The sequence below is a fragment of the Augochlora pura genome, chromosome 6 (assembly GCF_028453695.1).
Source record: "Augochlora pura isolate Apur16 chromosome 6, APUR_v2.2.1, whole genome shotgun sequence".
NCBI classification, from domain to species: Eukaryota; Metazoa; Arthropoda; class Insecta; order Hymenoptera; family Halictidae; genus Augochlora; species Augochlora pura.
The window spans coordinates 8,921,969-8,944,969 of NC_135777.1; the positions used below are offsets into that span (position 1 = coordinate 8,921,969).

The 23,001-nt window shown below is 40.5% G+C and overlaps 1 protein-coding gene across 1 annotated transcript in view; it reads right to left on the bottom strand.

Annotated features, from left to right (window-relative positions):
• LOC144471101 (histone demethylase UTY-like) overlaps positions 1-23,001 on the bottom strand; it is a 56,333-nt gene that overhangs the window by 31,319 nt on the left and 2,013 nt on the right. The window lies entirely within an intron of this gene.

Sequence of the window (23,001 nt, forward strand, 5' to 3'; positions counted from 1 at the left end):
TTATTCATAATAGTTTGAAAAATAAAATATGCAATTTTTTCTATGCTTAAAAAATACATAATAAATTGTAAAAACGTCTAGATTACGATTTAGTCTCCTAGTGGGGCAATCCGCATAGAAACCACCATCGAAATTACCCTTTATGCAAGGTTAAAAACATGGAATAAAAAAGAAATAGGCATGCCGCCTCGAGGCGGAACGGGGTTCGCAGAAAACGATCGTCGGTGTTTAACAGTGGATCATCTTCCCACTCGATCCGTATCTCTCCGTTCCACCTGAACATTACCGGTCCCCGGTGAATTTCAGTTGAATATAATATTACAGAGTCGCGGCTATTAATGCGTGTTCTTTCGAGGAATCGCGCACAATGGTCAGACTGAAATTCGTACTACGATATTGTTTCTTCCTTTCAATCGATAATAACGTGTGCAATCTGTTAAACGTATATTTTTCTGGATCATGATTTCATATGTTTACGCACACGATTATACATAGAAAGAAAAAATCAAAATACTTGAAAACGGATTAGCAAAGACTGGCTAATACTGTGTTAATTAAATTCGAGCTGACATTTGATTATAGTTACGAAAATTGCTTGCTAAACGCGAATATGAAGCAACGTTTCAGACGACAAATATATTTAATATCACATATAAATTAGACACCTTGTGTAGTTAGATGAAATGCAAAACTGTGGACACAGAAGAATTCAAAAATATTATTACATTATTCTGGACGTATTGAAGCAACTGGAACAAGGAATACATTTTTATTCTCTTCTTGCTTCTTATAATTATTTTCGAACGTTTTTATTTTGTGTAAATATATATAGCTTAACTAAACAATAAGATAGAAACTTTCTTCTCTTTTTAATTTTTTAAATAATGATCTGTGAAAGAGTTGTTTGCGAAAACCAGCTTTGGGAAAGAAATTATTTTTTCCTTTTGAAGTCTTTTTTAAAGTTTTGAAACAATCTCCAAATAAATCAAGTTTGCAGCTCCATCTTCGTTTTCGTCTCATCTAAACAATTTGAATGCTAGTTGAGGAAATAAAAAGCAAAGTTCTTCAACTTCAAATTTTTGACAAAGAACATTGTTTACCATAAAGAGAAAATTAAACATGTCGCGTGTATCGATATATCCTGCTAGACGCTTTTCGCAAACATAATTATCTACTTGAGGAAACAACGAGAGTCCAATGTGCGGGTATACGATTGTAAGAGCTGAAAGAGCGAGCCGCGATCGATGCCTAGTATTTCTGCAACCTCGTGCCGAAGGGAGTGCAACTATTTCCCGGTGCAATTAAAAACGGTTCTAAATCGGTAAGTTTAATTACGGCCGCGTATACGCACGCTGCCGCATACCGAATTGATTTTATTGTTGTATGCCGTGAGAGGCGCGATTACTACCCGCCAAGTCTTATTACACCGCTGCTTATGTAGGTCTTGGTCTTTGTGTGACGTTCTCTTTCGCACAGTAGGGCGAAGTGATACGAGCATGCGAGAAACAGATTAGCGAAGGCGAGCCGAGCCTCGTTATAATTCGGCTTAATTCGTTAACTGCTGCGCTCCGGAATTTCCCATTTCGCGGCGAGAGAGCTCGGGTCCCGCGGCTTTTTAACTATCGTCGGGCGACACGCTCCGCGGAAAAAGTCTTTTCAAAAAATGTAACTGCACACGCACGTCGGGTGTTTTTGCGGATTCGCGAGCACGTTTTCGCGAACGCGGAAGCTGTACAGGAATTTATTTACTTCGGCGGGGCTTTTAACGGGCTGCGAGCGTAGCGACTCGCTCGAACACGGTCACGAATGCTCTATTTCTCGGCAAACTGTGAATAAGAAATATTTTATTCCATGTGGAGGGGCTCGGAGATCGTACACCCAGTTCTGAAAACGTCTGTCGCTTCGTAAGAACGACGAGATTGAATTTACCTCGACCATTTTTATTATATCGCAAGCTTCGGCAAAGGAATTTATCCAATCGTTTCTTTCGAAAGAGTGCAGACGCTTTTAACGATTCGAAAATAAATAATGCGAGATAATGAATTTCTGTGGAACTTCTGTATTGCGCCATGCAAGTGATACAAGCTGATCGGCCAGGTATGCGTGGCGCCTACCTGGTTAGAAGGACAAGGAACGAAGGAGCGAGCATATCGGCAGAATTGCAAGTCAGTTTCTGCGGCGGTTAGAGACCACAAAACCGTTCCCATAAGGCACCTAGGTAAATAGGGCTTCGGCAGACGGATTTACGAAGAATTCGGTGCTATTATTATAAGCATAATTGTCTGATTATACGTCTCCGATCTACCACAACTGTGCATCGTGCAGCTGTATTTCGCAGATGCCACGTGTTCTCTCAAATCATGTCGCTGCCACGAATGTATAGGATGATTCTATACATTGGAACTGGACAGGAGGACCATAAATGAACCATTTTTAGTCTTAAAGACGTCATGAAAAAAATAAATAAATCATTCTATTTCTATCCGTTGATACCGTTGGAAAGATCATCTATGCGACTACAAATGTGTGCGGTATCGTTAACCCGCTTCCACATCTACACGTGATTTTATTCGACTTTTTACAAAGTGTATTTAATGTATTAAAAGAGACATAGATATGGATGGCAATAAAAAAAAAAACAATATTAGCATAATTTCTCAAATTATTGCGTAACTAAATAGAGAAAATATATTAAAACATTTTATAATTGATCTGATTAAACTTGTATTTTCTGTACACTTGCATATTTAAACTGAAAACAAATATCAAAAAAGATACTCAAAATAAGCGTTTTTGAAAGAATAGTTATGGAAAGGATCCATAACGATACGTTGTAATTAGAATAATATTAAACAACAGATAGCGAACATTTTAGGATTGTTAGAATGTCCGTTTCGTAGCACCTCTCCCCTACATCCAGAAACTGCTCAAGCATTCTGACAAATAAAAATCAATCGAGTCATTTAGTGCACACGTTTCACGCAGAAGATGGCTAGAAATAGACTTCAGAACGGGAGACGAAAGAAAACTGTCGTTCGTCGGAAAAGGAACAGAGATTCTTGAAAGGCGACGACGATGAATGCAGTTTCTGTGAGCATTCGTTCCTCGAGTCCACAGAAGGATGGATTAGGTGTTTAGAACGTCGGGCTTGGGGCTTGGAACGTGTGCCGAAGGTAATCCCGAGGACAAAGACTATACTTATGACGTAACATTACGTTGAAAACTATCATTATATTTAATTTATGAAATTCAATCTATAAAATGTTATCTATAGAACACAATTTAAAGAATTCAATGTAAAGAATTCGATCTATAGAATTCGATGAATCCAATTTGCCGTTATGAAGTGTTCTATATTAAAACATATAAAAATCGTCTTTGCAATTAGTTAGATCTGGATGTAACGATGACATAGATTATTCAATAATTTTAACTATTTCAATAATGCTTATTTATTTCAGGTCTCCCTGCAATGCTGTAATCTAAAACTTTGTTAGTTCATTGCTCGTTTGACATATTATTCACGAAATTTTGTGTTACACTTTTGAAAAAGCTATAACTGCTAAAAAAGTGCTAGGATTGGAATGAATGATATGCAAACTCTGTAGTAAAACAACCCGCTTACGATAAATATTATTAAAGGGATTAAACAATGATTACTAAACCATCCTACGTCACTAAGTCATCCTATCAAAATTTAGGAATAAAAATAACTGATCATGTAAATTACAAATACATTGCAATAAAATTTCTTTCACAACTATTATAATACAATCAAATTTGATTTCGATTCAGAAGAAATGATTAACTGTCGTATTTAAATGCGTGTAGTGCGAAGAATTAAGCGCATCGGATCATCAATGTGCGACGAGATACGCGCGCAGTGCAACTCGCTAATATATCTGCACGAAGAACGCGATAAGAGAAATAGATGATCGGGTGCGCGCATGACGCAGTGGTGCCTGTTGTATGAACACAGGCGAACGTTCACGCTTCTCGAGAGGATGTTGTTTCCTGCGTTCGAAAAAAGCCTATTTAAAAGTCCCCATTACCATTTCAAATTAAGAGGCGGAAACGGACGCGATTCGTTACATATAGGCAAAACGCGAAGGAGGTCCACACACCACGAATGCGTAAATATAAATGTGGAAAGAAATGGTGCTCCCGGCGGATACAAATTTGGAGTGCACAGCTGTCCGAGGACATTCAGAGTGTTCCGAAAAAATATCCAAGCCGGCTACAGGTTTAAATATAAAGGTAACTAACTCCGTCCACTAAAATAAATTTTCGAGAGCAACGAAACGCGAGATTTCATATTTATTCGTACATGTCATTGCTGGGCCAAGCGACAGTTGATTCGCGATCTTGGCCACTGAATTTAAACGTGATTCATTGAAACGTAATCGAATTGAAATCATTCTGCGATTGTTTACAATTCAAAGTTGCTTCTGGTCATTCAGCAGGGTATTCGTACACGTTTTAAAACGGTATAACTTTGCAGAATAACGGTAACGTCTAAACAAGTTTCTATAGTAACTGCAATAGGTTGGAATTGCAAATAAATTTTCTAAGGCATGTTTTTCAACTTTTCCGTCAGAGCTTAATAGTTGTAAAAACTTTAATAAAGAATATCAAAGCATAATCTTACTTAAATGCAATCGTGATGGAGAAATAGCAATATTTTATGCTATGATGACTATGCTCATCGAAAACAATTATGTACATAATTGGTTAAAAGGTATCCACTGAACGATTGCATACAAAATTCGCCAAGACAGTACAATGTGTTTCTGAAACATATGACCCTGCGGCTCGTCAATGCATTTTTTAAATACGTAAAAATAAAGATTTCTGAAATATTTTAACACGAACTGAAAACTGTACGCTAAGATAAAAGGGTGGATTGTTTCTCGCGTGTTTTCAGGTACGTTGCGCAGGACAGGCCGGCGAAAACTCTTCCGAACCACCAAAAATCGTGTCTCTGTGCAAACACGCCTCGAAGCTCACATTTTCCCTCAGCATTCGTTACTAAAATACACACGACGACGCCACTTTCCTCTCTCCTTTTTCTCGTTTCACGTACACTCATCCTGGACAAAGAAACTTGCCCAGTGATTCTCAAAACTTTTTTCCTCGGTGTGGTTCTCGCTCAACCGCCGGAATAGTTAAACCTTCCATCCCGTTTAATTACAGTCGAACCGTACATACGGTTCCCTTTTCAATTATTTTATAGGTTTGTTGGAATTAAATGCTTTATACGAAAACTCAATCGTTTCTCTTATTAGAAATTTCTTGTTTAAATTATATGAGAGTGTTAACAAAATTATAAGTCACATTTTAATCTTAGTGAGAGACAAGGAATGTTATTGTTTAGTAAGCAGTATATTGTCTATTAATCTAATGTAATAATTACATTAAAATAATTTATGTTTAAGTTGATTTATAGATAGGATAATTTATATAGTTATGCTAGTCCATACATATTCAAGTTAACTTATTATTAGAATTTCTTCTAGTTGGGTTAATTTATAGCTAAGTGAATTTATGACTAAATGAATGCACGTATAATTATGTTAATATATACTTAAGGTGTAACTTCTTTCGCCTGTTTTTATTAGCATTTTGGGATGAGTAGTTCACATTTCAGCATTGAAATCAATATATCCAGAAACATGACTTATGAAATCGATCTTGACAACAAAGTTTACGGCAGTAATGATAACGACATTGATTTCGATATAATTGGCCGTTCAAGAATCCAGAGATTCCAAAAAAAAGATGTTCTCCAGGGCCAAGATTGTCTAAGAAATTCCCTAAATCGAAAGCCGTCGACAAAATTGGAAAACCGAGAGAGAAAAATGTCATTAATGCGAAACCGCGTCGAGGTACGAACCTCCGACAGCTTATTTTTAGTCTGCTAATGCAGTTTTCGCGATTCTTTGGCAGCTAAGCGACCGGCGCTGCTATAAAAATAGCAGGGACGCGATAATCCGCTATCTAAGAGTGGTCGAACGCGTGTAACGAGCCGCTACCTCCGCGACCAATGGAAACAGATAACACGGCGAAGGTTAGTTGCATAAAAGCCAGGCACCCGTTGGTTACTTCACTATGTAGTAACGCCGCGGCCATGACGCGGTTCCATAAATATCAGCTTTATACGGCCGGCTAATTAATCGGGGAAAAAGAACGTGCGCGCGAAACCTCGCACGCGATACGTAACCCTTAAGTAATCGGACGGGTTCGTTGTATCCCGCGATACTGTCTCTCTCTCTATTCTCGAAGATTATGGTAGCGGCGACTTCCGGCGTTTCGGAATATTCCGTGTCCGGTTGGAATGGAAAACCGGCCACTTTCGAATTTATTAATTAACCGATCCCGGCGAATCGATTCTCTTCTTTTTGCAACGCTTCTACTTTCAGTCATTGTTTTTTTCATTTCCTCGCTACAGATTATTGAATTAAAATGAACGAAATAAAAAGACTGTAAGAACATTCTTAAATGCCCAACTGCGAGTAAGGTTGAATTCCAAATAGATTGAAAGTTTAACAAAATGCAACTAAAATTTAGAAATTTTATGTTTAAATAATTTGTTTCTTGTTTTCCTTTTTATATAATCATTTGTAGGAAGAGTCTGCGTAACAAATAAATCTAGCCGATGATTTAATTTCGAGAAATTATGAACTCGCCCATGGTTAGAGTGTTAAACTTTTCTAATGTGTTGACTGTTTAGTATATTTTGTTCAGTAGAATCAAATTTTATTCTCTTAGTATTATCTCTAGTATTTCAAGATTTATGTAGATGTAAGCACACAATAAATATCAAATTCCTTTTTCTTCTAAGATATTAGTGCGATTAAAAAAATTCTGATCATAGCAATTGCAAAGAAAATGATATAGCAAGGGGTTAATATCGCATCGACATCGAGGTGATAAATGCATTGTTAATAGGGTCTTTCTTGTCGTAATTTGTACAACAAAATGTATAGAAATTAAAAAATTTAATATAAAGAAAAATTGATCCTTCCGTTACGAGAATCTAGGAATAAAGTTAAATAAGAGAGGCAAGTCCGCGAGAATTTCTAAGAAGGTGTTTGAATAAAAATTTGCGAGCGTCTCGGCAGTTTGAACATCCGGTCGCCAGGAGCCGCGAAACAGGCAATTTTCCAGGGAGTTTCACATTTTCATCGCGGAGCCGGCCCAGGCGTAGAACAGGAAAAAAAGAAGGAAATTCCAGCGGAGAGGTTCGTTACCAAAATACACACAGGGGCGCCAGGGCGATCCCGTTCTCCCGGTTCTTTCTTTCGAGGGGAGCGCGACTTCAAACCCCGATTTAATTATTTCCAACGAAGACAAACGCCGCCGTGACGGGAATAGGCGTGGCGGCACAAGCCGCGGATCGCGATTCCCGGCTTGAATCGCGCGTTTATCTGACGGTTGTCGTTTACACCAAAGGAAAAATCGGCACATATCTTGTCGAGCTGCCGGGTAGATAGTGAAAGAGCGTCGCGCTTAGACTCGGCCGAATAACCCCCTAATCTGCCCTAATTCCCCCATCCGCGAGAACACTGTTACTTTCAGCGGAATCGATAAGTCGACTGGAACGAATCGGTTTTCGCTCGACTCGCTAACGACCCGGTAAATTTCTTCTCGAACAATTGTCTTGCGCTCGCAATTGTTACAGCGACAGTTACAAGGACTTCGAGCTATCGTAAGACCGCTGCACTGAAACTTGCGAGAACCGTGCGGACTAGAATGGTCCTAAACTACCTTAACTAAATATCATTATTTATAAATCGTCATTTATAAATCGTTATTTATAAATTGTTATTTATAAATCGTCATTTATAAATTGCTATTTATAAATCGTAATTTACAAATCGTTATTTATAAATAGTTACTTACATATGTCGTGTCGGTAGATACAGATTTAAGAAAGGAAACCAATGTTACGATGAGTAACCTCGGTGCTGGATCGTTGATGACTTGGGTTGCATTCAGAGCCAATAAAAGCCCACCGATCTGTTGAATTAATCAAAAAATGAATTCAACACAATATACGGAACCGCTGATGATGATTTTGGTACCATTTTGCGAAGAAGTTGAGAGTGACAACTCCATTTTCAGCATGATAACGTCGCAGTTTATACACCAAACATATCAATGGTTAACAAAGTTACCAGAGTTTTGACATGGCCATCTTCTCCGACAAATTTGAACGCAATTAAATAAATCTTGCGCAAATAATTTCAAGAAAACTACACAGCAATTGCAAACCTATTTCGAAGGTGACAGAAACAAATATTCGATGGACAAATAATTTCGATTTCATTTATCAATTCCGGATAATTCTTCTACATAATGTCCGAACTGTTTGAACAAAGTACTCGTCGAACACGGTTGATTCGTGCTCGCGTGTTGAACATTCCTTCGGTCGCGTCTTTTTGCAGTTTCTCTGGCAGCCAGTTTTTACGGATGGCCCCAGAAGAAAATGGCCAGTTACTTAGCCTAAGTGGCGAGCACGATCGCGTTAGGCCGGTCTTATCAGACGCCCAGCCACGTGTCTCCTGCACGCAACTCGTTTCACCACGTGTTTGCGAGACGGCTGCATTTCCTTCGTAACAGCGCCGATGCAAACTCACTTTCACGGTGTCTTTCGTACTTCAATTGGGAAACGCGTGCTCGCCGAGAGGTGTTTACCGGGGCTTACTTAACTCGTCTTACGGACTGCTGTTCACGCAGAAACGACGCGGCCGAGTGCATCGGCATTTCCTATTCGCAATTTCACAGTTTTCTGCTCGCCGGTCCATCAAGAGTCATTTTAATGCCGGCGTTTACCAACGGCGCATACCCTCGAGCTGCTAAGTATTCTTCAAGTAGAAATTAAGAAACGGCGCCTTCGTTGCAGCTCGTGCTCGTAGTTAAATAATCGCGATTCAGAATTCCGTAATGCCCTGTTTATCAGTTGCTGTCTCGCGTTAAATGCTGGCGGTTCCTACGAATGTGTTCGGCTTGAAATGTTTAATTACGATCTAGAGTTGCTTCGTCGTGAATTTTACACTTGAACAGCTTTTAAACTGAACGCAACTTGTCTTGCGAAAGACAATGAATCGAAACAGTGGGGGACACGTTTCTATATTATTAAACATATCACATTGAAAATTATTTATAAAACTCTGTTACTCGAATGTTAATTTAAGGCGAAATACAGCATAATCGATGGTAAATATAAGATAAAATCAAGTTTGTTAAAAAGTGTACTATATGTACAAGTTTGTTTAAGGCATAGAAAATAAGTTCAATGCATATAATAAAACCAAATTGTAAAAATCAAAGTCGAATTTATAAAGGTTAGGATAAGTATGCACCACTACTATTAAACATGTGCACTAATTAAACCTTATCAGAAGTGTGAAATAAAACGCACTTGGCCCATCTTTTATCTCCGATTCTAATAATGCAACGCGTTCAAAAATCTAGCGCTTTCTATTGCACGTCAGCGCGCGAGAGAAACTGCAATCGCATCTGTGCCGTCCTGTTCGTTACTCATCGACCGAATGAATTTAATTCACGAAAAAGTACTCGTTAATCGTGCCATGTCCGTTGCAGCAGATTTTTTGGCACATTCGGTCGATCGAAAGCCGCTGGAAACGTGTTCGGGCCGATCCGGCCGCCGCGAAAAAATCGCTTTTATTTCGAGCGAAACGCATCGCATCGCGATCGCCGTGTTTTTATTCATTTAGCAACCCAGAAGGTTAAAATTAGTCGTCGCGACGTTACATCTGGGAGTCAGTGACTCCTGTACGAATGTTGTTTGCCTGCCCCGAAGAAATCATTTATGCGGCCGTCCCAAATGGAGGACAAAGATTTCCAGCGGCTCGCACGCGCGCCTCGCTGGCTGCCGAATGCGTCGGATTCCACTGCGGAAACCGCTCGGTAAATTAATCTTATCTTGATTGCAAAATGTACGCAGATTGTGGACTCTTTCATCGCGTTTCCTGTTCCAGCAAAAGAGAAATTTCTTGGGCAGGCTGAAATATCGTCGACGGTGAAAATAAAGTGGGGATGTCCCGTTGATGTCTGCTAATATTGGCTTGCACTTTTGCAGGTTGAAACTTCCGTTTTCAAATTCTTACGGCGTCTCTGTTAGAAAGGTCACCTTTTATCAGCATCTGATAAATGCTTGCTCAATTATATTACATTTGTATCTCTGCAAGGTGCTTGTGTGATATCTGAGACAAAGTTCGAATTTACAGTTGTCTTCTGTTGTGAAACAACTTTCTTTAGAGCCTTAAATAAAATCGATGTTTATTTAAAATAAATGAAACATCTGGTTCTGCGCAATGGTACATAAAATAATACTTTGCGCTCGTTTGAAAACTTCTTTCTATATTAACAGAATGTTCATGTTGGAGAAAATTTTTAGTTTTGATATTTAGTCAGTCTGTTTAAACCAGAAGTTTTAATCTCAAATTCTTTTATACCTGTTCTTATTGCAATTTATAATATGAAAACTTTATTTAAAACGTACCATGTGTAATAAATAGAAATTTAGCTTACAATTTGGAGTGCTGGATGAAATGGTGTTTCCACAGTTTCCTTACCAAATTCTCAAACCATAAAAGTGCACGTGTCAAGAATGACTAAACAACGCAATTTCGCAATGAGAAACGTTAAAAATGCCAATGATCTTTCAGCGGCTGGTATTTCCAGCGTTAGAATCTACAGTTAAGTGCAGTACACCCTCCCAATAAGGTTCGTTCCCACGAGGCTCAAAGAAAAAGTAGCCAGATCTTCAGAACAATAACAAGGAAAGAAGAAATGTGCAAACAGAATTTCACCGAGGCATGAGCAAACAGCTGTTGCCTTATGCGAATGTGGGATTTGGATAACCTGGTCTGCTACCCGTATACGTTACCGTAGTATCGTATACCCTATGTAGCCATATTGTCTTGCTATCTTGTTTGGCTACCTTGTCTGCTGATAGAGCCAGGCATGTCCGAGTCGGTACAAGTTAGTTCCCCGCCGACAGAGCGTCAAGAGCGACGTTGGTAAGCCCACCATGCGATCCTAGGGTTCGAGTGTTACGTTAGGGTAATCTGTGAGAAAGGCGCTGTCACGAATGCTACCATTCAATCAGATCCCTTTCTATCAGCCCCGCGAATTAACATTGTCTTCGACGGCTTTGACCATTCTCGCGTGGCTCGCTAGTTTCGTGTTCTTGAGACCTCAAACTTCGAGGGACTGTAGATATGGCGTTCTCGAGGATCTCGAACATTTTGTCGAAGACACTTCAGGGTCCGTTCTTCGTGGACAGTTCAGAGTTTTACGACAGTTCCAAGGAGACAATCCTAGTTTCACCAGAAGCGGTCAACTTTGATTCTTTATGGAAGAGAATTCTTGGAGGTCCTAAAAAAATATTTTCCTCGGTCGACTGAGACCATGCATCAAAGGCTTGCATAATAAGTTAGACAAATGATTTTTTGTTATATTACATACTCGCGTACTACAACATTATTCGAAATGTGACTCATACACAATGACGACATAAAATGAAATTGTAGATTCAATTCTAACGCTTTGTTATTTCTCGACCACGGATCTCTATGTATTTATTGTATAAAAATTAAATATATATAAATATGATATTTTATAATATTTATACTAAAAGATATAAATGAATTAATATGGAATATCAATTCACAAGATATAACAGCATTTCTATTTTATTTTTACAATGACTAATTTTTTATTTAACGAAAAAAAACTTTCCTTTAACTCTACTTTCGTAAAATGAAAATGATAATTTGGGTAAAGATACATAGTCTTCATTCTCCGTATTAACATAAAATTCACGAATAAAGTCTTTAATTTCGACTCGAAAATAATGAAATAAAAGTTAAATGAAATTGTATTTCTTCTTCTAGCAGCTTCAAAAAATTGTCGATAACGTAACAGTATTATACCATTTTCCTGGTATTGTCACAATTGCGTAATACCATTCATCCATGCTCGCTATAGATGCTGAAATCCGCAGTCTATTTACAAAACGTTCCAATTATTTTCTACAAAATCTTAAAAATTTCCAAAACGGTGAAACATAAAATGTGAAACCGTTCGCGTCGACCTGCGCGGCAGGTTTAGTGTGTTAAGCGAGCCTTGCTTCGTATACCTTGAAGAGAACCGACCGAGAAGAAGTTCAATTTTTCGCGAGGGTGGTTGCCCTATCAGCTCCAGATTACAGAACCGCGGTTCGTACGATCGAACCCCGGGTTGATTCGGGATTCGACGTGCGAAACGGCAGAGCACAGCAATTCGAGGGACCCGACTTCCACCGAATAGAGCCGAGCCCGAGCGAGTTCCGAACGCGGGAGAAGGAAGAATGGCTCGCTTCGGGCAGAACACGATCGGAACGACAGCGAACGGAGGAGGAACTATGGTCGCGGGCTCGTGCGGGTCCTCGGGTCGTGTCTTTCCACGTCGGTGTATTGAACTTGGCCCGCGGGGTCGTTGAACTCGCGCGCGCCGCGGTGTGGCGTGCTGCGCTCTGCCCCGTGTGTGCTGTGCTCTGCTCTGCTCTGCTCTGTTCTGCTATGTTGTCTGCTTTGCTCTGTTCTCCTCTGCTCTGCTTTGCTCTCTTCTACTCTACTCTGGTCTCCTCTGCTCTACCGGTGACGTCACGTGACTCGCAGTCTCCGCCGTTGCTGAAGAGCGGAGGCAGGCGATGACGTGGCGGTACGCGATTCGCCGGCGACCCGCCCCGCTACCCAATGACGTCACGCCGGAGATGAGGCTCGGACCTGTCCAAGGCACTGCCACCGCGAGCCGCGACGTCACGAGTACCAATGCCGATAAACCCGACGTGATCCACGCGGCGAACATAAACACTGCCGCCGCGGATCTACCGGACTGATCTAGATACGAAGATTCCTTCGGTAGCGTTCTTCGGGGCTCTCTGATAACGCTTTTCCAAATGTATTATCGTGATTATTCTATACTTAACGGTTTATCTATTGGCAAGTTTTCTATAATAGTAATTTGACAAATAAATTTACGAAACGCGCCATTCTGATACGTCCCAAATCGTTTAACCCCCTGCACTACAATTTTTTCTACGGTTATGTTAATTTGCGCTTCCTCGTTCGTTTTGTCACTTTTCTGATAGAACGAGATCGCTTTTGTTCCTTTTGTATCATATTTTATTACAACTTGTCTACTTGTCACAGCTTGTAGAGCTCTTTCATAATCTCCTGCACAAGTTATTTTCATGTTTCCGTCGATCAGCAGTTTTTCATCATAAATTTTATCAAGCAGCTCTCATAGATCTTTGCAGACCAAACACGATCCTACATTTAGTAACGGAGTCTGCCGCATGTTGCTGTTACTGTAAACATTCTGTCCTCGAATTAACACCTTAACTGCCGTGTGAATTATGAGCGTTTCACACAAGTCTGTCCGTTTCGTTCGTAGTTACTTGATAATGAAGTTTCCACCTCCAATTCATTTCTCTCCGAAGCCATTGCTACACTACGAATCTTTTTGCACAATAAAAATTAGCTACATCCGTTGGAGGAAACAGGAGTAGCTTGGAAGTTTCATTCTTTTTTCAAACTGCCACGCAACTTTTTTATTTATCACCTTATACGGTCAGATAAATCGAATTCCGGAAATATACTTTTAGTTTCCTTTATGATTAATTATTGTATTATGTAAATCCTTATCACTAATAAATTTCTAAACGCAAAAGAAAATTTATATTGGTTTAATGTTTAACACGTTGACGCCGACGTCGATATTCACGATTTCCTCTGTGAGTCGGTGCCCGAGATTTACAAAAATTAAATAATTATGTTAAGCTTGCAATATTGAATTTCTATGTTTTTACTATTGAATATCTGTTTATAATGTTCAGATGAAATAACATAAAACTATTTTGTAGTATCTATTTTGTGAAATGCAAGTAAAATAAGCAAATGTACACCGCCCACGGGTCTGACACGTGTGACCCACCGGTGGATCAAGCCGGCGTGAACGTGTTAAATATTGATCATGGGAGAGTAGAATTTGAAGAAGAGTGAAGGATGCGCGTAACATCCTGAAATATATGATAGATTGCGTTCGAAATCCTCGTAACGCATCTCTGACACCTTGCTACATTCTTTTACTATTTGGAATTACAGATACTCATTTCTTATGTTAATAGCGCGAGTCTAGTCGTTGGAATTTGCATTCAGCAGCGGAAACGAGATGCTCGATCCGACAGAATGCGATCTTTCTCGCCAGTCCATTGATCTCCTCATCGAGGCTATCGATCCGGCGCGGCAAGGGGACGCGTGGCGATCGATGGATCGCCGCGCGTCGCCTCTCAGCCGGTTACAGGCCACGGCGGAGTCGCCTGCACTCTTTATGACTTCCGCGTGCGTTTCTGAGACGATGCACGCTGCAGCCTACCTCCTGGTAGGGGTGGAAATTGGTTCATGAAACGGGGCTCACGCGCGCGTGAAAATAGGCGCACGTGTGCGTCGTCGATACGCGCTTGTAAACAGAGGGACGACACACCGGGGAACGCTCTCGTTCGGGGTTACGCAACCCACGTCGTGCACTTTCGAACTAGAAACGCTTATTAATTGCAAACGCAACGTCACCAGATACAAGGAATTATTCCGCGAGGAACACCGGCGAGCTACGCGATGACCTTGACGATTTCGCACAATCGAGAACTCATTTTGCACTTCGATATCCTGGTAGAAAAAAAGGTATTCACCCGAGACCATATAACTGAAATACAGTTATGTATGTATTCCCCCCCCCTCTCTCTCCCTCTTCCTCTTTCTTGTTTTCTCCGTTGTTCTCCATCCCGTCGTGAGAAAATCACTCGAGCAACTTACGATGAAACTCGAGGCGTTGAACGGCAACCAGGATACCGTAGGTCTGCACAGGGTGCCGAGCATAAAATCCGCGGTATTATTGCTATTGACTTTATTATGCCTCGGTGAATAGCAAAGCGAGGAATGATAAACGGCTGCGCGAACACCGGGATTCACCGCCGGCCGTTGGAAAGCTACCGCACAAAACTTGTACAGAGTAGAAGTGGGCTATCGACGAGAAACGTACAATGCGTGAATCATGTCCATTGAAATTAATTAAATTTTCATATGTAGTAGCATCGAAAGGTCGTTCGGTGTTCGTCTAGGTTGTGCAGGAAATGGAAAGCCCGTTTATTATTGCGATTGATCTTCAAAGTCGAGGGAATTTTGTGATTTGATACTTTTTAATCGGCGGCTAAACAAAATGAATTAGTAATTTACAAAGCTAGCGGAACTTTTAGCCACGAGACTAGATAAAATAAATGTTCTCCTTGAATTGTTACTTCCTGCTTCGCTAGAAAGACGATCCAAGAAAACCCCTCGAATGCAATAGTTTAACTTCGTAGTACTATCAGATACTTTGAATAATTTATGTATCACCCTGTAACATATTGCAACTGTCAGCCCCAATCCACACAATTGCATTAATCATTTGGCTTTATTTATGCAAAACACGAGAGATCATGGTTACCGGAAATACGTGATGTTGGTAGCCAAACGTGTCGGCGAATAACAACCGTTGCTCCAATATGTACATGTAACACACTTCCGTCATCAAGTCGGCGAAATATGCATTCGTTCGTTATCGTTACACAATTCTCGCTGATGCAAGCGAATCAGCCGACGTGTACGCTACTCAAAACCAGCATGGATCAATATTATCGGTAAGAATAGCGGCTGTGTAACTCGTGTCGATGATTTCACTGTAACCGGTGAATAGGGGCGGGCTGCCTTTTGAGCCGACTATAAATAACCAACACGTATTTGGATTTTCAGAAACTCAATCAAACAGGCGGCGTTCTCTAAATTCTCTGCAACGTCGACAACCCATCAATTTGCTTCGCAAATAATAGTATCGCCTACATGATTTTTTGCTCTACAATTAACATTTTAATTACCGAAAGACTGTTAATAAGATCTTCAATTATCGTGCTAGAAGTCTAGTGCAAGAGCAGTGCTAAATTAATTATAACTTATTAAGAAATTTTTAACAGTAACGCGTAGATTGTCCTCCATAATCTTAGATAAATCATCCATTGTATTTTATTCTTAACTACAGAGTGAAATAATAAAAACGTGGACAATGAAGGGATCTTTATCGAGCCTGCTTTCCTATAGATATATTTACTGTGTCAATGATTCCTATACACTGTATCATTGAACAGCAAACAGTATCTTTAATTAAACAGTCCAGTGTCTAAACAATAGGTCTTCACGAAAAATAAAGTGCCCTAAACCTAGTACGAAAGAAAATATCCTAGACACGTCTCTAAATGTACTTTCTGTATGAATGAATTTAATACTGTGTCATTATAAATTATGTAATATTAAATTTAATTAATCAATTCAACCAATGCTCACCCAATAACCAACCATGCAGAGTAAAGTGTCCTAGAGGAAGCTCTAACTGTACTTCCTGTATCAACAAATCTAATATCGTATTATTGCAATGTATAGTAGACAATACTGAACTTAAATAACGCAATCGCGTAAAAATCCAAACGGGCTGGAAAAAAAGCACAATAAAGCCCAGTTCAAGAAACCCGAGAAAGACTTTTGGAACGATGGAAAGAGAGCAGACCAGGGTGAAAGAGAAAGGGTGAGGAAGGGTTCCGCTAGCAGTGGGCGGTTTCCTCGAGGAACAGAGTCTCGGACAAGGAGGATAACGTTTGGCGGGCTGGTTAACTGTCCGCTCGGATAACAGCGCGGTGCTCTCTTGGTTAGCTGGCTCTGGCTCCGCTCGCGCTTGTTCGCTGCCAGAGTTTGTTGACTCTCGGTTTCAGCACGCCGGCTGACCATGACCTCGCCGAACGATCCGCGAAGTAATACCGAGACGACTCCCTGCCGGTCGCTCTGTCGACGTTGTTGTCCCCGTTGTCCCGCCGCGGCTTCTACGGTAACACGGCGCACGGTCTCTCTCGCCAGCATACACCAGTGCCGCCGGAGTAGCGCGCACTGCGCCGCAAGTGCGGCCCCGATCGTTGCACAATCCACCTGACGCTTTCACAGGGCCGGCCCTCTTGCCGGGTGCAGCGACACGAGCCGCTCCGGGCTCGGAATCTCGAGAGGAACGCCTGAGAACGCGGGCTTACCGACATCCGGTGCCTAGCTGAACCGTTTCACGGCTTTAACAGCAGTCTGCTAGGGCGTTCTGCTGGTACGAGTGTTCGATGTTGAACCCTCTTCATCCTTTGCACGGTGCAACTAGGGTACATGCGGTACTCGGAACAGAAATTGTCATTTTCTTCGTTTAGGTAGTATAGCTTGGGCTCTTTTTGTTCCCGTTGCAAGGGATTAGATCTCCATGCGAAATACTGATTGTCTGAAATTTTGCAAACTTGATGCTAATTTGCAAAATTTGTTTTCCTTTCTTTAAACCTTCAAGCGGTTACGCTTGATAAGCGAGAGAGCCGTATGGTTCAATTTGTGATACTTATAACGAATTTGGTCGTTATATGACGTTGATATACCAATGCTGTTTTATAACATGGATATGAAGCTATGAAAATAATATAAAAGGTAGATATCTCTTTTATCATAGGTATCTTCTCATTTTAGAGAAACTTTATGTGCAATAAAAAGATTAATTTTCAGCTAGTTAAATAGAAGCTTAAGTTGACGTTGTTCGTGATATTTTTGAAAAAATCATTCGAACCAGGTACAGTCAGATTTAGATACCAACTTGAAGACAGTCTATTGTACACGTATAAACCATGGCAAAAATGAATCGGATACCTTTTAGAACGCGATAACTTTTTCGAACTAAAAAAGTCAAGTCGTTTAGTCAAGTTTTAAAAAAGTTATTGCGTGCTAAAAGGTGTTCGGAGCGCTTCTTGCCGGGGGTAGTAGTAAGACCTCTTCGACTCGTTCCCAGCAACCACCACTCGCAGTAGGAACGTAGTCTGAAGGCATGTTTGTTTCTTGAGAAGTATCGAGCGGTCCATCGTCGGTTTAATTCGGTTCAAGGGCATTTTTGACCCCCTTCCTTGTATCCCCCGATTGGAGCCTGAAGAGGTTCCGAGCGGGTAAAAGGGGTCCCGACGCTGCTGCGTGCGGACTTCGCGGAAAGGGAGCGAAGGATCAATCATCGTCGTCGGGCTTGCGTGGAAAAAATATTAATCTCAGGAAGCGTATGTGGGCCAGGGAATATCGATCGTGCGATCTGGGTCAAAGCTTGCATGCTCCTTGCTCGCACGTACGCGCGAATCGGCGCGGCAGGGTGCAGACCCGCGCCGCGAGTGCAAGTCCTATCGTTTCGAACGACAACCTGCACGTGCGCGGGCTCAAGAAAATACTGGCGTGAAAGGTGCTTACCTGAGAAGCGTTACAGACCCCCTCCCCTCCCGATAAGGGCGAATAAATGCGAACCGCCAACCACTAAGGGACCACTTCCTTGGTTTAATTCCCCGGCCTTCGAATACACGGCTTCCAGCAGGGAGATAAGTATTCTAATTAATTGGCCCGTGTCGTCTCTGAATTTTACGCGCGTGCATACCCTCCCCCGTCATTTTTTAAACTGACCAAGCTGAGGCGGCGAAAGCCACGGTGCCGTTCTACAGGGTGGTTTGACTCGGTGGTCCCGAGTTTAAGAGCCGAGCAAACTCGTCCATAATTTTGGCATTATACTAAAGCTTACTGTGCCAGTTATTATTCTGTATTAATAGAATTTTCAATTATTGTACTGTACTAAAGGTAGAATTTTTAAAATATTTTTCCATATTACAATTTCAAATAAAATGATTAAACTTGTGGCACGCCACTGCAATTGTTGTTACCATTAAACAAGTGGTTAAAAAGTTGTTGGCTATAAATTATAGACTTGAAAATTAAAATCATCATCGGAAATCCGATAAATACTTTGTACTACAAACATTATAATTAAATCTACAGATTTTTTAAGTTATTTAATCAAGTAAAAATTAATCTTGTATTGCCACATTGCAATCCCTCAACAATTGGAGTCCCTCATGACCTCCATAAAATCTGTATTAATGAATAAATAATTTTTAAGGTTGCTATTATTCTGTAATAAATCTTGTTTCACTTAAATGTGATAAAGAAAATTAAAAAGCAATGTGAAAATAAATAAATAAATATTAGAGAAAATCGCTGATAATATTAACGAATTAACGATAAAAAAAAAAAGATATTCGCTAATAATCTAATAATCTAATACTTTGAAGCAGGGAATTTTAATACTGTCGAGAGAACCCACAAAAAGAATGCTTTCCGGAGCCGCGTTTGGGCTGCCGCGCCGAGCGGACGCTCGTCGAAGCAGCAGCCGGGACATTTGTCCGCCATGGAAGAGTGCCGTTGAGTCACGTGCAACGCATAGAGATGCGTTGCAGACGATCGATTTTACTGCTTCTCCTTCTACGCACGTGTTCGGCCACGTATAGTCACGCATCGAAGCGGGAATCGTAACAATTCTTCCCTCGTAGACACGTCGCACAAAAATCCGACAAACTATTATCGTTCACGTTGTTCATAGCCACGTGGGAAACGAAAACGCTGCTTCCAAACCGCGGTATTAATATTGATCGTTAATGAATCATTTATAGTCTCGCAGCAAAAGCTACACGTTATTCTCTGTCTATATCTTGGAGCTTCAAATAAAAGAATCTGACCATATAAAAATGACTCTTTTAAAATTTCTAACTCATGGCACTACGAAGAATGTTTTCACTCTTCCCAAAGAGAACTTTGCCGCGACGAACCCGTGAATTTCAAGGAACGTTACTTTAGTCAGTGTATGCGAGCTGCATCTAAATTGCAGCTCGTCAACGGACAAGAGCGTTGATCGGTCATTTGTTTGCCGGCAAGCTAGTATATCAGTTGCTTAAGTAGCCGGTACCTATCAAAATAAGAGGATCAATATCGCAAAACAGCGGCGCGTACAACAGTGCCGGGCGGCGACTGCATAATGCCGCGGCCGCTATAAATATTGCAGGCACCGATACAATAGACAACACCGCGGGCCGCGCGCACGTTCGAGAGATTACAAACTGACGAGTCACGCGCGTCACGTGAATCACCCTTGGGGAGATTTCGTCTCCATTGAACGAGACCGTGGCTTACGGGGGTGAGCAGGGTGCGAGGGAGTGAAAAGTTGGCGAAAAAAAGGTTCGCTGACCGAAGGAAGGGGTTGGCTGCAGGTTCCGTCGACGAAGGGCCGCGCCTGACAAGGGACTCGAAAAACACAATATCAATCAGCCACCTCTTCCAACAGCTTTGCTGTTCTACGATGCGAAACTCATTTTCGCGTTAACAGTTCCGCGAATTGAAACTTAATCCTCTGCGCTTCGAGAGCTCGCCCTCGTTGTTGGACGGACACAGTGGCTCTCAACGCCCCAAAGGGCCATTTAACACTAAACCAATCGAGCAATAATAGTGGTTTATGTGCATTGCCTCGTAAAAGCGAGAAGATCGAACTCATCTTTTTATAAAGTTTCTATTACAAAACTTGCTTCAATTGTAGTTTATTCAAACATTTTCAGTGAGTCTATAAAATTTGTGGAATTGTAAAATCGGTTATTTTGTATATGTAATCTCAATCTCATTTTTGTATCTGTTTCTTCGCTTCCTCCGTGATTAGTTGCTCTAAGTTATACATAATAAATCATGATATTACGTTCCCCACAGTGTAGTTATTTATTTCAGCTGTAACTAGAACTTCAATTTTCTGGAATTGATTTAATCACCGCATCCAACAAATTAACGAATACTAATACACAACGTTCGTTCTATTGTCGATACGTTACTGTGTGGAATGAGTTGATCCATTTTCTCTTTCAAGTTAACACTATCAACGAACCGTAGCGGCATGTTTCTAATTATCGCATTCGCGGAGCATTGCCATACGCGTCAAGAAAATAATCTATCATTCCAGTGCAATTAATATGTCTAATTCCAATCAGGCTTTCGACCAAGTAGTCTCAGAAAGTAGCGATGATTCCCCGAAGGCTCGATTTAAGTAGGAATAATTGTTGACAGATTTGTGAATTAAATATTTTGCGACAATTTATGACCAAATTGGAAACCCCGGAAAGAATGAAAAGAAATCGTTGTATAAATTCACTGTATGTAAGCTACTTTTTACGGACAGCAACGTAAGAAGTTGGTCAACGATGAGAGGTAGCAAGCCGGTGTGCGTAATCCTGCCTTTTCTCTCAAGTAGCCCATATCGAATAATTGCTGTTATGTACATTCTAGTAAGCACACCTGAACGGACGCTTTGAAACCTAATATGCGAAGGAAACCGCTTCTCGCATCCGCAACGGGAGGATCTTCCATTCAATTTCATTCACTCAATAAATCTGCGGTTTGTCGGCCAAAATAAAGACTAGCAACACTAAACTTTAAGTAACAATCTAATCGTCATTTGTAAAAATAACAAAACAGTTATGCTAATGAAAGCGTACTGTCTAACTTTTATTCAATAGATAATAACGTTCATCCAACGCAATAATTCCCGCATTTTTTGCAACCTTTGTTCGCCGTTGTTAATACGGCGTTCCACTTGTTACCAACATTACCCACACGTATGAAACGTGAAACACTTAGAGTAGCCTTGGATGTACGTGACTAGAGACTATTGCGTGACTCCAAAACTTTCGATAAAATTGTTTGACCGTGAAACGGTAAGTCGGTTATAGTATTCGAATCTTTTGCGAACTTTGAAATTAATCATTCAATGAAGTACTCCAGAATGTATAGAACTTAACCTAGAATTTCCAATAATGTATATACATAATCAAACTAGTTTAGTCGTAAAGCGTCCTCTATCTCATAATAGGAAAGATAATATACTTTAAAATAATTTTATATGTGGAAATACCGCGAGATGACATTAATCAACGAAATTGATAACGTTTATTCGGCATCGTGGTCGAGTGGAATGCCGAAAGTCCGAAAGGGAGGATTTCCTGCGAGATTCGTTCCATGGGAATCTTGCTTCATCCAAGTTAAGGAGGGTTGAACAGGAAATCGATATTCCCACTCCTGACCGTCTACAATGCCGATTGCCTGACAGGAAACGTCAAGTCAACAGTAACAGTGTCCGTAATTTACTTGCACTGAATCGCATACTGGAATATATGTAACTGATAATGCAACCAAAAATGACCTCTTTTCTAAAACTGAACTTCTCGATAAGATTAATCTGAATCATTATTACGAGACAACAAGAAATGTATAGCATAAAGGCAATGCATATTTTCTTAAAACAAACGTTCTAAAAGTCAATCATTCTTATAAATATATTTCAAAAATAGATTTCTCTGTGAGAGCTAGGATAAAAACGAAATGCAGCGAAGAAATTAAATTCATTTCCAGATCGAATCAGCTTCTGACCAGAATTTGATTATTCTATTTTGCGAAGCACGTCTGCATGACATGAAGATATTGTTAGAAAATGAGCACCGAACATTTGACCTGGTCACTGACACGACGTTAATCCAGAATGACGAACGTAACTGCATTATGTGATATTCCCAGCTATTTCGAAACTTGCTAATAAAGAATTAATGAAACCAGTCTGATTTTCAAATTCTACCATCGCCGAGTGTCATATTATTCGCATAGAATCACGCATAACGGGATTCGAGAACATCTGTACATCACTGACGTCGATTAAGGTTAAATTAGATTTCCTGAACAGCTTTATTAAGGCAGTTGAGACGCGTTATGATCGATATTCGTCACACGGATGTCTCTAGCGACGTGCAATCGCGAAAATATCCTCGAAATAACTTCTCGTACCTCATAACGTCAATCTTACAATTATATGGTCTCTATTTATAATTTTCAACTAAAACGAGACTCAATGCTGAAGCATCTACAAAAAATATTTATACAAGAAAGAATTCTGTAAAAGTAATAGTATTTCTCACTTTTTTACTTAATACTTACGCACGTC